Source organism: Chrysemys picta, chromosome 1 (genome assembly GCF_011386835.1).
Source record: "Chrysemys picta bellii isolate R12L10 chromosome 1, ASM1138683v2, whole genome shotgun sequence".
Taxonomy (NCBI): domain Eukaryota; kingdom Metazoa; phylum Chordata; order Testudines; family Emydidae; genus Chrysemys; species Chrysemys picta.
This window is the reverse complement of record NC_088791.1, coordinates 163,499,274-163,513,626: the sequence shown is the minus strand read 5'-3', so window position 1 is coordinate 163,513,626 and position 14,353 is coordinate 163,499,274. Positions and strand designations below refer to the sequence as shown.

At 53.9% G+C, this 14,353-nt stretch overlaps 1 long non-coding RNA gene across 1 annotated transcript; it reads left to right on the top strand.

Annotated features, from left to right (window-relative positions):
* The first annotated feature begins 1,403 nt into the window (after window positions 1-1,403).
* LOC135976936 (uncharacterized) lies at window positions 1,404-13,115 on the top strand. Its single transcript, XR_010594199.1, has 2 exons — window positions 1,404-2,040; window positions 12,755-13,115. It is a non-coding gene; the product is annotated as an uncharacterized LOC135976936 (long non-coding RNA).
* Window positions 13,116-14,353: the final 1,238 nt, after the last annotated feature.

Genomic DNA, 14,353 nt, shown 5'->3' with positions numbered 1-14,353 from the left:
CTGGGCGCATGGGGTGGGGGAGGGGATGGGGGAGCTGAGCAGGATGTTGGGGCTCTAGGGAGCGGGTGGGGGAGGGGATGGGGGGCTGAGGGGGGTGTCGGGGCTCTAGGGAGCAGAAAGGGGGTGGGGGAGGGGATGGGGGCTGAGGGGGGTGTCGGGGCTCTAGGGAGCGGGTGGGGGAAGGGAGGGGATGGGGGCTCAGGGGGATGTCGGGGCTCTAGGGAGCGGGTGGGGGAGGGGATGAGGGGGGTGTCAGGGCTCTAGGGCGCAGGTGGGGGAGAGGAGGGGATGGGGGCTCAGGGGGATGTCGGGGCTCTAGGGCGCAGGTGGGGGAGGGGAGGGGAGGGGGGCTCAGGGGGATGTCGGGGCTCTAGGGAGTGGGTGGGGGAGGGGAGGGGAGGGGGGCTCAGGGGGATGTCGGGGCTCTAGGGAGCGGGTGGGGGAGGGGATGGGGGGGATGAGGGGGTGTCGGGGCTCTAGGGAGCAGAAAGGGGGTGGGGGAGGGGATGGGGGGCTGACGGGGGTGTCGGGGCTCTAGGGAGCGGGTGGGGGAGGGGAGGGGATGGGGGCTCAGGGGGATGTCGGGGCTCTAGGGCGCAGGTGGGGGAGGGGAGGGGGGCTGAGGGGGGTGTCGGGGCTCTAGGGAGCAGGGAGCGGGTGGGGGAGGGGCTGAGGGGGCCCCACGGGCACAGACTCGGGCGGGGAGGCGGGGCCAGGCTGCTCGTGGTGCGCGAAGGCGACACGCGACTGAGAACAGCAGAGACCGGCTGGGAGGGAGGAGGAATCCCACAATGCACCGGGGCTGGCAGGAGCCACATGGAACGGCCCCGCCCTCTGGCGCCTCTGACCTTCTCCTAATGGCGTCCTGAGCGGTGCACTCACTTCCGCTTCCAGCCTCGCCCTGGGTAGAGGAGTTTCAGGGGCGGGGGCTCTGGGGAGGCGAAAGGGCGTTGCAGTGGGCGGGGCATGTGGCGGCTGGGGGGGTGGGGCAGAGCGATCAGGGCTGAGGCCAGGCCCCCGGGCAAGGCGGGGCCGGAGCAGGGGCGGGGCTGGGGGCGGGGCCGGGGCAGAGCGGAGGGGGCTGCGGGCGATCCAGTGGCGGGGCTGAGGGCGTGGGGGGAGCAGGGGCGGGACTGGGGGCGGGGACAGAGCAGGGGGAGATGAGCCGGAGAAGGGACGGGCTGGGGGCGGGGCCAGGTCAGAGCGGGGCGGGGGCGGGGCAGAGCGGAGCGGGGCGGGGCTGGGAGGGGCAGAGCGGAGCGGGGAAGGTGGCCCACAAACTTCCACCCACCCACTCACCTCCACAAACTTCCACCCACTCCCACCCACACACTCACCTCCACTGACCCCCACAAACTTCCGTCCCCACTCCCACCCACACATTCACCTCCACTGCACCCACAAACTTCCACCCACCCCCACCCACACACTACCCTCCACTGCCCCCACAAACTTCCACCCACCCCCACCCACACACTCACCTCCACAAACTTCCACCCACCCACACACTCACCTCCACTGCCCCCACAAACTTCCACCCCCACCCACACATTCACCTCCACAAACTTTCACCCACACACTGACCTCCACTGCCCACCACAACCTTCCACCCACACACACCCCCAACTCACACTCACCTCCACTGCCCCCCACAAACTTCCATCCCCACCCCCACCCACACATTCACGTCCATTGCACCCACAAACTTCCACCCACCACCACCGACACCCACACACTCCTCTCCACTGCCCCCACAAACTTTCACCCCCGCCCTCACCCACACACTCACCTCCACTGCCCCCACAAACTTCCACTCCCACCCCCACACACTCACCTCCACTGCGCCCCATAAACTTCCACCCTCACACTCCTCCCCCACTCCCCAACACACCCATACATACTCTCCACCAACACACACACACACACACACTCCACTCCCCCCACAACCTCCCTCCCCCATGCACACACACACTGCTGTGGACTGTAGTGTCACTGTTCAGCAATGTCAGCTGGTCGTGTTACTGACGGCTACTTTAAAAGGTCAGTTAAAAGTGTCACTTTTGCCGTACACTGTGCATCTGCAGGAAGTTTTATTTAAATTGTAGGATTCTTTTAGTAAAATCAGTTTCTCTCCTTGCAAGCCACTTCTGAACATTTGTGTGCATTTATAGTAAAGCTACTTAACTGTGGTCAGTGTATCAAACAATTGTGATTAACACAAAAACCAGAAAGACGGAATTAATTTTTAAGAAATGGAAAGGACAAAACTCAGAAAATACTAAATTGGAAAATCCCCAATAATAAAAGAGATATCAGAGGGCCCTACATAGATGTGTACCATCTTCTGAAACAACTCCCGGGGGTGGAGATGGGCTCAGGGCTCCAGGCTTGATCGATGGAGGGGGAACTCTGGGTTTGGGGCTCTGGTCTCCCACAACTGGGTAGAGACTCCAGGATCCGGGCTATAGCACCCAGGGCGGAGGGGGGAAGGGAGGACTCCGGGCTTGTGGTCCAGGTTCAAGCCACCAAGAGAGATGAAGGGAAGAGACCTGGTCTTTGGCTGCCATGGGAGGGGGTCAGGACTCCAAGCTTCAGCCGCTGGGGAGGTGGAAGGGAATGGGGGGTCTGGGCTCTGCGACTCATCCACTGGAGAGCAGGGAGGGAGGTTGGGGCTCTGGACTTCAGCCACAAGAGGGGTGAGGGGGTCAGTGCTCCGGGCTTCAGTCACTGGGGTGACAGCCCCTCCCCCAGTGCACTGGCCCCCAGACCCTCTCACCTGCTCCGCCAGAGTGAAACCCAGTCCAGCGCATCCCGCTGCAGCTCGCAGCCCCACCATCACCTGGTCCTGCTCCGGGCAGCTGTCAAGCTCCTTGAATTCAAGTTTGTAAACTACTTTGTGACTCCCCAGGTACAATGTGATATATTCTGTACATGCAAAGTATCAGTCCTTTGTGCATCCCCTCCCAGAAATCAAAATTCCTAGAGATTTTGGCCGAGTCTCTCAGTGTTGCTAATGGTACCAGCCTCTGTCTGTATGTCTGTGTGTGTGTGTGTGTGTATGCATAAGTTTATTGTGATGTCGTGTGACAAGAGCAAAGACCGTTCTGGTTCAGCATTCTTGTCCTGCCTTCAGTCTGCCAACTTGCTTGGTTGACAACGGCAGGTGAACCCAGGAGCTGATAGACGTGTACTCTCCATCTGTCAACAACTTCTTGAATCAGCTATTTCCACAGGTTTTCGAAAGAAGATGAGATTTTACAAAAGGTAATTCCCAGATTCTTTTCCTGCTCCTTAGATCACACTTGACAGGCTGGTGCCTCTTTCATAGATTCATAGATTCTAGGACTGGAAGGGACCTCGAGAGGTCATTGAGTCCAGTCCCCTGCCCTCATGGCAGGACCAAATACTGTCTAGACCATCCCAGATAGATATTTATCTAACCTACTCTTAAATATCTCCAGAGATGGAGATTCCACAACCTCCCTAGGCAGTTTATTCCAGTATTTACTGAACAAGTTTTCTCCCTCCTCCTTATGACACCCTTTTAGATACCTGAAAACTGCTATCATGTCCCCTCTCAGTCTTCTCTTTTCCAAACTAAACAAATCCAATTCTTTCAGCCTTCCTTCATAGGTCATGTTCTCAAGACCTTTAATCATTCTTGTTGCTCTTCTCTGGACCCTCTCCAATTTCTCCACATCTTCCTTGAAATGTGGTGCCCAGAACTGGACACAATACTCCAGTTGAGGCCTAACCAGCGCAGAGTAGAGCGGAAGAATGACTTCTCATGTCTTGCTCATAACACACCTGTTAATGCATCCCAGAATCATGTTTGCTTTTTTTGCAACAGCATCACACTGTTGACTCATATTTAGCTTGTGGTCCACTATAACGCATAGATCCCTTTCTGCCGTACTCCTTCCTAGACAGTCTCTTCCCATTCTGTATGTGTGAAACTGATTGTTCCTTCCTAAGTGGAGCACTTTGCATTTGTCTTAAACTTCATCCTGTGTACCTCAGACCATTTCTCCAATTTGTGCAGATCATTTTGAATTATGACCCTATCCTCCTAAGCAGTTGCAATGCCTCCCAGTTTAGTATCATCTGCAAATTTAATAAGCGTACTTTCTATGCCAATATCTAAGTCGTCGATTAAGATATTGAACAGACCCGGTCCCAAAACAGACCCCTGCGGAACCCCACTTGTTATAGCTTTCCAGCAGGATTTGGAACCATTAATAACTACTCTCTGAGTACGGTTATCCAGCCAGTTATGCACCTGCCTTATAGTAGCCCCATCTAAGTTGTATTTGCCTAGTTTATCAATAAGAATATCATGCGAGACCCTATCAAATGCCTTACTGAAGTCTAGGTATACCACATCCACCACTTCTCCCTTATCCACAAGACTCGTTATCCTATCAAAGAAAGCTATTAGATTGGTTTGACATGATTTGTTATTTACAAATCTATGCTGGCTATTCCCTATCACATTACCACCTTCCAAGTGTTTGCAGATGATTTCCTTGATTACTTGCTCTTCCCTGACACAGAAGTTAAACAACTGGTCTGTAGTTTCCTGGGCTGTTTTTATTTCCCTTTTTATAGATGGGCACTATATTTGCCCTTTTCCAGTCCTCTGGAATCTCTCCTGTCTCCCATGATTTTCCAAAGATAATAGCTAGAGGCTCAGATACCTCCTCTATTAGCTCCTTGAGTATTCTAGGATGCATTTCATCAGGCCCTGGTGACTTGCAGGCATCTAACTTTTCTAAGTGATTTTTAACTTGTTCTTTTTTTATTTTATCTTCTAAACCTACCCCCTTCCCATTAGCATTCACTATGTTAGTCATTCCTTCAGACTTCTCGGTGAAGACCAAAACAAAGAAGTCATTAAGCATCTCTGCCATTTCCAACTTTCCTGTTACTGTTTCTCCCTCCTCACTGAGCAGTGGGCCTACCCTGTCCGTGGTCTTCCTCTTGCTTCTAATGTATTGTGGAAGCAGAGAAAGAACGGACAGGAAGGGGATTGCAATGCCTGACAGTTTGTTAGCAAGAGTTAGGCTAACTGTAACCCTAATAACGGGAAATTTGTAGAAGCGAGGATTGTGTGAGGCGAGTGGGAAAGAACTGTGTGAGAAGTTGTTGCGACCTTGTGTAGATAATGTGTAGATAATATTGTATGTAGACTAGAGTCTAAACAAGTGAGGAAAATAAGATATCAGGATGACCTATGTATAAACAAAATGCAGCTGTTGCTCATTATTGTCTGTAACAAAAGGTATAAATGCTTGCTGTAATTGTTTACCTGAGAGAGACCTGCCTAGGAGAGGGAGACCCTGTGTCCTAGTGCACTCTCTCCCTCTATGCAATTGATAGAGAGAAAATAAAGTATCTGACTTTGCTGTACCCAACCAAAGAGTGAGAACTGTGTTTTTCTCCAACAGTATTGATAAAAAGTCTTCTTGTTTCCCTTTATTCCCGTAGACAGTTTGAGCTCATTTTGTGCCTTTGCCTTTCTAATCTTGCCCCTGCATTCCTGTGTTGTTTGCCTATATTTATCCTTTGTAATCTGTCCTAGTTTCCATTTTTTATATGATTCCTTTTATTTTTTAGATCACGCAAGATCTCGTGGTTAAGCCAAGGAGGTCTTTTGCAACATTTCCTATCTTTCCTACTCGGCGGAATAGCTTGCTTTTGGGCCCTTAATAGTGTCCCTTTGAAAAACTGCCAACTCTCCTCAGTTGTTTTTCCCCTCAGTTTTGATTCCCATGGGACCTTACCTATCAGCTCTCTGAGCTTACCAAAATCCGCCTTCCTGAAATCCATTGTCTCTATTTTGCTGTACTCCCTTCTACCCTTCCTTAGAACTGTGAACTCTATGATTTCATGACCTTCCCCGTCTACAACAACCCTCCCCAGCAGCTCCCCCAAAATCCCCTTCCTGAGCTGGATCCACCACAGCTATTTCCCTTCCCCGGCCCCTAGGAAGATGGGACGGTCCGGAGCAAAACGGGGTCGTTATTCTGCAGCCTGTCAGGGCGAGAAGGGAAGTTTGTGAGGTTTCTGAATGTTAGTCCATTTCACACCCCGATTCCCCCAGGCTCTGTCCCTGTAGACAGACACTCTAGACTCTGCCATGCTGGGAAAAGCCTCAGTGACGTTATTACAGCACAGACCCAACCTCTCCCCTGGGACTAAATCCACCAGACGCTAATACACTCTCCTAGGAAAAGAGTCTCTGAGCCAAATGCCAGAAAAGAGCAGAATCAAAGGAGCTGCTTTGGGGGATCCCCCGACACTGTCCCCAGAACAGCCCATTCCCTTAGCAGCGCAGGGACCAGGCAGAGGCAGGAACTGGCTTTTCCTCTCTCTGCCCCTCACCTCTCCCAGGAAAGTCACTGCCCTGGGGGGCTGCAGGGAATGGAGCTGGGCAAGGCTGGGTGCCCGGAACCGCCCTTCCCACTGATTGCTCCAGCTGCCCCGTCCAGTCTCTCCCCTCTCCCTCCTGCATGAAGAGCCGGTCACTGTCCTGCATTCCCGTGGGCATTTCCTCACCAATAGCTACAGCCACTGCTAACGGGGTGAGCCTGGGGGCGCTGGGCAGCAGCTCTGAACCGCGCAGAAACTCCGGGGCAGGGATGGGGCGAGCAGGAGCCATTTCTGCAGAGTCACTTTCCAGCCAGGGCCCAGCACTTACCCCAGATCTCTCGTATCACCTGCAGTCTCTGGCCCAGGGGGGGGTGGGGGGAGAGTGTAAACTATTTCCCTGAATCAAGTCTCCTTCGGCAGCTCAGTCACCATTTCAGCTAGAGCAGAGCTGCGGTACCTGGGCACTGGGCCACCCGGGGCCTTTAACACCACAGCCCTGGGGAGGAGGTGCTGAGATGAACCATCCAGTGAGGAACACAAGTCCTTCTACCCTCCACCACACCCTAGTTTGGAACTGCTGCTGACAGCTCCCCCCACCAGTGGTAACTTTTATCCCCTCTGCCTCCCTCTATCTGGGGGTTTTCCCTTCTGCACCTACCGGACAGGGCAGGCCGCCCCCCCCCCCATCTGAACCCCTAATCTTATCCCAGTTTTGTTCCCTCTGCCCATCCCTCCCCTCCGATTTCCCCCCTTCAGGGGGATTTTCCCTGCCTTTGATTGCAGGGAGCAGATTCTGATGGCGCGTGAGGGCAGCAACTTGCAGACGTTACTGAGCATGTGATAAGAACATTAGAAGATAAGAACGGCCAGACTGGGTCAGACCAAAGGTCTACTAGCCCAGTGTCCTGTCTGCCAACAGTGGCCAGTGCCAGGTGCCCCAGAGGGAATGAAGAGATAGGAATCATCCAGTGACCCAGCCCCTGTCGCCCAATTCCCAGCTTCTGACAGACAGAGGCTAGGGACACATCTCTGCCCATCCCGGCTAAGCCATTGATGGACCTGTCCTCCATGAACCCATCTAGTTCCCCTTTGATCACAGGACTCTGCTCAGGAACAGTGAAGTTGCAAGTTCTAATAGGAAACAGCTTCTGATACAAGGGCAGCTCCTCTTCCTCCTCCCCTCCCGTGGGGATGAGCAGCCCCCGCAACCGCCTCTCTGCCCCTGGCCTTCTTCAACCCATTGCCCCCTTCAGCCTCCCCCCAAATGTCCCCTTCCCCCATCTCCCCCTTCAGCCTCCTCCAACTGCCCCCCATCACCCCGTTCAGCCTCCGCCAACTGTTCCCTTTCCCCCACCGCACCTGGTCACATTCAGCCCCCCATTGCCCTCTTCAGCCTCCCGCAACTTCCGCCCCCTGCCCTGGCTCCACCACTCTCAGGTTCCCTTCCCCACAACCATCTGCTTCCTTACCATGGGTAACAGGGGCAGAAAATGCTTTTGAAAAAAAACTTTTGCAAAGTAAAAATAAAACAAGCCAAGCAACCCCCTCCCTTGCTTTGTGCTGGGTGCCCAGCTGTGGGCTTGTGTGTGTGTGTGTGGGGGGGGGGTTGTTGTTCTGAGCACACTCTGTTCAGGGAAGGAAGGGGTGGAGTTGGCCAAAGGGGCAGGTTGAATCTTTAGCAGAGAATTCCTTTCTCCATTCTGTTAGCTAAGCCTTGCTGTTAAATGTCAGCCGACGAATCCAGCATTTGAAGCAATCTGACTATAAATCCCCTGCCCTCTCGGTGGCTGTAGTTCTCACACTCTCTGCTCTTGCGATGTCACCACATGACACGGTGTCTTATTCCCATAGTGTCTTGTATATTAGATAGGAACTAAGTTTATAAGGTAAAAACTGAAGCATAACTCCTTCCCTTCCCCCTTTTGACTTAGGAAAAATAAATCCTGTCCCATCCCCCAGTCCCAGCCCAGCCCCACCAGAGCTGCTGCGGCCAGGAGACAGCTGCTCTCTCACCTGGCCCTGCTGCTATGGTGAGAGAGAGCTGGGGGGAGTCCTCTCTCCCTGGGACAACCTGCTCCCCAAACCCCTCATTCCAAGACCCAGCCCAGAGCCTGCACCCCCAGCTGGAGCCCTCACCCCCTGCACCCCAACCCTCAGCTCCAGCCCTGAGCCCCTCATTCCCTGCCCCATCCCAGAGCCCACACCACCAGCCGGAGCCCTCACCCCCTGCACCCCAACCCTCTGCCCCAGCCCTGAGGCCCTCATTCCCAGCCCCACCCCAGAGCCCACACCCCCAGCCGGAGCCCTCAGCCCCCTGCACCCCAACCCTCTGCCCTAGCCCTGAGCTCCTCATTCCCAGCCCCATCTCAGAGGCCACACCCCCAGCCAGAGCCCTCACCCCCCTGCACCCCAACCCTCTGCCCTAGCCCTGAGCCCCTCATTCCCAGGCCCATCCCAGAGCCCACACCCCAACCCTCTATCCCACTTCAGCCCCCTCCCACACTCCGAACCCTTCAGCCTCACCCCTGCCACACCCCATCCATGTGCAGAATGAATTTTGTTATGTGCAGCAATATACAAGTGATGTGTCAAATAACAAAATTCCCATATTGGTGCACACCACAAAATTCATTCCGCACACGGACATAAAAAATTTGAGGAAACACTGCTCCTGACTTTCAACCTATCTGTCACATCTTGAATTTCATACAGTGACTGATCAGAATAAAGTACTCTCAAGTGACCTACAGACCAACAGTGGTTCATAGTAATTATTCAGCAAGTATTTTGGAAGACCTCGACCATTAGAGGAAATCATGACCTGCTAAGAGACAATTAATGGAGAGAAGCAGCAAGATTAATCCCATATATTGGATTGGTTCTGACTTATTTGCCTGATTTGAAAAGAGGCCAAAAGGACCTGAGTCTCCTCGTTGGCGATAGCCCCCTGCTCGGCCAATCGGCACTGAGACTCTGAGGCGCGGGAGGCTGAGAGGTCTCACCAGATGTCCCAAAGGACGGCCCAGGTCACCATCAGAGGGGATCACTCTCAGATCCAGCCCTACCTCTTTGTGAGGACCTCCCGCAATGAGAGCACCCTCCATCCCATCCACACTCCACACACACCCCTCCTTGGTAGAGGGAGGGAAGCTGGGGAAAGGGGAAAAAGAAGCAAGAGAAGAGGAGAAAGGTAGGGTTACCATACGTCCGGATTTTCCCAGACATGTCCGGCTTTTTGGGCTCCAAATCCCCATCCGGGGGGGAATCCCAAAAAGCCGGACATGTCCGGGAAAATCGGGACATGCGGGCGGCGGTGCTGGGCCGGGGGCCGGTGGGGCCGGGGGCGCCGAGCGCCGGGGGCCGGCGGGGCCGAGCACCGGCGGTGCCAGGGACCAGGGGGGCCGGCGGGGCTGAGCGCCGGGGGGTGCCGGGGACCGGGGGCACCGAGCGCCGGCGGGTCCGGGGAACAGGGGCGCCGGCGGTGCTGGGGACCGGGGTCGCCGAGCGCCGGGGGCCGGCGGGGCCGAGCGCCGGGGGTGCCGGGGACTGGGGGCACAGAGGACCAGGGGGGCCGGGGGCCGGCGGGGCCGAGCGCCGGCGGTGCCAGGGACCGGGGTCGCCGAGCGCCGGGGGCCGGCGGGGCCGGGTGCCGGGGGCCGGCGGGGCCGAGTGCCGGGGACCGGGGGCACCGGGGGCTGGCGGGGCTGAGCGCCGGCGGGGCCGAGCGCCGGCGGTGCCGGGGACTGGGGGCGCCGGGAGCCAGCGGGGCCGAGCGCCGGCGGTGCTGGGGACCGGGGGCACCGAGCGCCGGGGGCCGGGGACCAGGGGGGCCGGGGGCCGGCGGGGCCGAGTGCCGGCGGAGCCAGGGGGGTGCTCGGCCAGGGGTCTGGGGTCCAGGCTGGGGGGTGCTGAGCGGGCCAGGGGTGTTTGGCCGGGGGCCCAGGGGCCGGCGGGGCTGGGGGGTGCTGAGCGGGCCGGGGGATGCTCGGCCAGGGGTCCGGGGGCCGGGGGGTGCTGAGCGGGCCAGTGGGGCTGGGGGGTGCTGAGCGGGCCAGGGGTGTTCGGCCGGGGGCCCGGGGGCCGGCGGGGCCGGGGTGCTCGGCCGGGGGTCCAGGGGCCGGGCCGGGGACCGGCAGTGCTGGGCGGGCCAGGGGTGCTCGGCCGGGGGCCGGGCCCGGGGCCGGCACCCCAGGGCCCGAGCCGACCCAGGCTGGAAACGCCGGAGGGGCAAGCCTGGGCTGTGCCTCCTCCCCCCACACCCCCCCTTACCTGCTTCAGGCTTCCCGCAAATCAAATGTTCGCGGGAAGCAGGGGAGGGGGCGGAGTTGGGCGGGGACTTTTGGGGAAGGGGCGGAGTTGGGGCGGGGACTTTTGGGGAAGGGGCGGAGTTGGGGCGTGGGCGGGGCTGGGGCGGGGCCGGGGCCTGGTGGAGTGTCCTCCTTTTGGAGGCTCAAAATATGGTAACCCTAGACAAGTGGAGACTTGGGGAGCTCCTGGGAAGTTGGCAGGAGATGGGGCTGAGCGGCCTTGAGTGAGTTAAGAGTAGTTTCAGGTTTTGCACCTGCCCAAGTGCACCACCAGTGTTCGTGGTTTTATGATCACAAGCCCTGATGCTGCAATGAACCGCACAGACTCCAGTGGGGCTCAGCACGGATGTAGGGATCCACCCATGGGGTTTTCAGTGCAGGATCAAGGCCATGCTTTTCTGCTTCGCCTGGTCTGCTCTAATGAGTCTTACTGGCATTGTTGTGTTGGTTGGGGTGTGATTTTTACTAACGTAGATATGCCAGTAAAACGGTAGTATAGACACAGTTATAACGGTGTTTATACTGGTATCGTTCATCCCGGTCAGGGAAATCCAATAAGCACTTCTATACCAATATAAATATGTCCACACTAGAGGTTTTTGACAGTATAGCTCCTAGCGTAGACCTGGTCTACCCTTAAAATTGTTGCCAGTGTAGCTATGTTATCAAGCGTGGAAAAAATCACACCCCATAACTGACCTGATGGTGTTGGCAAAAGCACAAGTGTAGATGCAGTTATACAAGCAAAACCATGCTTTTGCTGATATCGTTTATTTCATTTAGGGAACTGATATAAGTTATACCAGCAAATGCACTCTTCCTGGTATAAACGGCACCTCCACTAAGATGGTTTGCTGGTATAGTTACACTGGCAGATCCTTTTCTAGCAGAGACAAGGCCGTAGCGTAGCCTTTATTAAACTGCTTCTCCTTTCATGTGCTGCTGTGTGAAAGATCCATGGAAAATAGCAGGTAGAGTGTGACCTGATTATACATGGAGTGTGGCTAAAGGCAGTCCACATACTGAAATAATAGAGATCCCCCCTGCACGCTAATCTCAATTCTAATAATCTTAGGGCTTACTTGTAAATCACTAGGAACTACATTTTTATCCCTCAGTCCTGGAAAGATTTCTGCACGTGTGTACCATTACTCATGTGTGTAATCTCATTGGATTACTCCTCTGACTAAAATTGTGTACATGTGTAAATCTTTCAGGACGTGGGCCTTAATAATTCCTGGAAATTTTCTGCTACTGAAAAGCTCTATGATTCTCTAAAAACAATGGTCACAGTACAGTAGTGTAGAATCCCAGCTCTCCTGTTGTGCAGTGCAAAGTGGGAAAATCAGGGATCTACTATGTATGACTGTGAACATGCATATCATGCTGTCCTTTGTCCTCATTCGCTACCAGAGCCAATCCTGCTAATAGGCAGGATTTGCCCGGTTAACAAGCAGATATTTACAAGAATTTCACTTCCTCATGAGGGACTGCACACCATGCCTGCATGTCTCTGCAATAACAATGAACCCAGTGCCCTGGGCTAGATTTGTATTATAATAGAGCCTGGGAACCCCAGTCACAAATACAGTGCAGACAGGCAGGTCTCTGCCCCCAAAGAACTTACAGTTGAAGTGTAAGATGAGATAACAGATGGTGGGGGAGTACAAGGAAACATTGAGACCGTATTGGTGAACGTGATAGGCTATGGTCTCAGCGCCCTCGCTGCTGATAAGCACTACAGCATTGGTGCCTCATCAGCTGGGCAACTTATGTGGTAAGGTGGATAGGAGTCTTAGTGTGAAGGGGATATTTAACCATTGGAACAACTTGCCAAGGGCTGTAGCGGATTGTCCATCACTGGTAATTTTTCAATCAGGATTGGATGTTTTTCTGAAAGATCTGATCTAGGGGTTATTTGGGGGAAGTTCTGTAGCTTGTGTTATACAGGTCAGGCTAGATGATCACGATGGTCCCTTCTGGCCTTGGGATCTGACATTTAAGATGACTTTGGGGGAGGGGTGGTGTGTGGTACATAGCACTGAACGAGGTGACATGTATGTTTTGCTTTTCAGGTGTCCATTGTGGAAGGCATATAACCTCTCATGGGCTGGCGCTGAACTGCTGCACAGATCTTATGTGGTTTGATCACATTGTTCCTTGTGGACTCAAAGGGACGGGTGTCACCTCCCTGAGCGAAGAACTCCAGAGACATGTCACAGTTGATGAAATCACTGAGCCTTTTCTGGATGCTTTTGAAGAAGTGTTTCAGTGCACCCTAACTTCCCATGAGGAATCTATCGGATAAAGGGCTCCGAGTGCCTCACTTACCTGTGGAAATGTGAATATTTCTTTGGTGCTTTCATGGTGTTACTAGAAATCCAGCTTGCTTGTTCCATCTTCCTATCAGCAATTAAATACGTGTAACAAACTGTACTCCTCGCATTTGAAACATATTTCTTGCTTTTGTAAAAATGAGCTGCTGTGTCTTTAAGTATACATGGGTCTTTAAAAAAAACAACGAGGAGTACTTGTGGCACCTTAGAGACTAAAAAATTTATTTGGGCATAAGCTTTCATGGGCTAAAACCCACTTCATCAGATGCATGGAGTGGAAAATACAGTAGGCAGGTATATATACACAGTACATGAAAAGATGGGAGCTGCCTGACCAAGTGGGGGGGTCAGTGCTAACAAGACAATTCAATTAAAGTGGAAGTGGGCTATTCTCAACAGTTAGGATACCAAGGGAGGAAAAATCACTTTTATAGTGGTAACGAGGACAATGTAATCAGGGTGGCCCTTTTCAAACAGTTGACAAGAAGGTGTGAGTAACAGTAGGGGGAAATTGGTTTTTGTAGTGACCCATCCACTCCCAGTCTTTATTCAGGCCTAATTTGATAGTGTCCAGTTTGCAAATTAATTCCAGTTCTGCAGTTTTTCATTGGAATCTGTTTTTGAAGTTTTTTTGTTGAAGAATTGCCACTTTTAAGTCTGTTATTGAGTGTCCAGGGAGATTGACGTGCTCTCCTACTGGTTTTTGAATGTTATAATTCTTGACATCTGATTTGTGTCCATTTATTCTTTTGTGTAGAGACTCTGCGGTTTAGCCAATGTACATGGCAGAGGGGCATTGCTGGCACATGATGGCATATATCACATTGGTAGATGTACAGGTGAACGAGCCCCTGATGGTGTGGCTGATGTGGTTAGGTCCTATGATGGTGTCCCTTGAATAGATATGCGGACAAAGTTGGCAACAGGGTTTGTTGCAGTGATATGTTCCTGGGTTCGTGTTTTTTGTTGTGTGGTGTGTAGTTGCTGGTGAGTATTTGCTTCAGGTTCGGGGGGCTGTCTGTAAGCGAGGACTGGACTGTCTCCCAAGGTCTGTGAGAGTGAGGGATCATCCTTCAGGATACGTTGCAGATCCTTGTTGATGCGCTGGAGAGGTTTTAGTTGGGGGCTGAAGGTGACGGCTAGTGACGTTCTGTTACTTTCTTTGTTGGGCCTGTCCTGTAGTAGGTGACTTCTGGGTACCCTTCTGGCTCTGTCAATCTGTTTCTTCACTTCAGCAGGTAGGTGTTGTAGTTTTAAGAATGCTTGATAGAGTTTCTGTAGGTGTTTGTCTCTGTCTGAGGGATTGGCGCAAATGCAGTTGTATCTTAGAGCTTGGCT